This window comes from Rhipicephalus sanguineus, chromosome 2 (genome assembly GCF_013339695.2).
Source record: "Rhipicephalus sanguineus isolate Rsan-2018 chromosome 2, BIME_Rsan_1.4, whole genome shotgun sequence".
Classification (NCBI taxonomy): Eukaryota; Metazoa; Arthropoda; class Arachnida; order Ixodida; family Ixodidae; genus Rhipicephalus; species Rhipicephalus sanguineus.
In genome coordinates, this window is record NC_051177.1 from 13,221,354 (window position 1) to 13,222,839 (window position 1,486).

Below are 1,486 nucleotides of genomic sequence, written 5' to 3' on the forward strand. Positions count from 1 at the left end.
AAGGCAAATTTTTTTTAAGCATCATCTCATCAAAATTAAAGCGAACACTATCGCGCTTGCTCCACGCGTTAGTCGACAACCCAATGGATGAACTATCCCTGCATTTATTCCCGGCAGCATTCTTACACTTGAGAGCCATCTCCTTATGGAACGTTCACGAGGCAGTGTTAGGAACGATGACAAAAGCGATACGCTCTTGCGCCACAGAAATGCAACTGCAAAGCAAATTTTCTCATCCACCGAGTAAAACGTATACCCCTGCTTTTTCCTCTCAGCATAACATGACTTTTTAAGAGTGAAACATTTGTGGGAATCAAGCACTCTGCAACACATGCCTTTAGGCTTTTCAATAACAAATGCCGAGATTTTATGCCCCGAAACTATTACGATTATGACGGACGCTGCACTTTGCCATATAGCTGCTCAGCCTATGCCCGTGAGGCAGACTACGTTAGAGATGGTTGCCCAACAAACATAAAAAGAAATAAGCTCTTACTAGGTGGTGCCGAGGAACAAGCGCTCTACTTTTCGCCGTCACTTTCGTCACTGCTGGTTGGACTTGACTATGCAAGCACATTAACAAGGACAACAATAAGATACTAAGCTATTGCTGCCATTAAACCGCATCTCACCGTTGTCAGTAGGGCATGGAATCTCCGCAGCACCCTTCACAGTTGCTTGTGGCTGTCGACTGGGGTCCCTTCTGCAATAACACAAAAGAATGAACTGTTGAACAGAAACACCTTTCCTCTAAACCATTTTCCTGGCATTAGATCAAGTCTGAATCAACACAAAAGAGAACGACAGACGACTTACCAGGCAGTGCCAGGAAACAGGAGCTCTCCTTTACACTCTCACTCTCGTCACGCCGACTGGACTGTCTTCTGCAATTACATCAACGAAAGACACCAATGAGATACTGAGCAAACTGTGCCAGAAAAACTCCTTACCGTGGGCAGTAGAGCAAGGAGACTCCGCAGCACCCTTGACAGGTTGCTTGTGGCTGTCGACTGGGGTCCCTTCTGCAATAACACAAAAGAATGAACTGTTGAACAGAAACACCTTTCCTCTAACCATTTTCCTGCATCACATCAAGTCGAATTAACACAAAAGAGAACGACAGACGACTTACGAGGCAGTGCCAGGAACGGAGCTCTCCTTTACACTCTCACTCTCGTCACCGCCGACTGGACTTTCTTCTGCAATGACATCAACGAAAGAGACCAATGAGATACCGAGCAAACTGTGCCAGAAAAACTCCTTACCATGGGCAGTAGAGCAAGGAGTCTCCGCAGCACCCTTCACAGGTTGCTTGTGACTGTCGACTGGGGTCCCTTCTGCAATAACACAAAAGAACGAACTGTTGAACAAACACCTTTCCTCTAACCATTTTCCTGGCATCAGATAAGGCCTGAATTACACACAAGAGAACGACAGACGACTTACCAGGCAGTGCCAGGGAACAGGAGCTCTCCTTTACACTCTA

General features: G+C 46.3%; 1 long non-coding RNA gene across 1 annotated transcript; it reads right to left on the reverse strand.

Annotated features, from left to right (window-relative positions):
* Positions 1-1,173: 1,173 nt before the first annotated feature.
* LOC119381119 (uncharacterized) lies at positions 1,174-1,486 on the reverse strand. The gene is made up of 3 exons (XR_005181287.2): positions 1,447-1,486; positions 1,266-1,337; positions 1,174-1,199 (listed from the first exon to the last, which is right to left on the reverse strand). It is a non-coding gene; the product is annotated as an uncharacterized LOC119381119 (long non-coding RNA).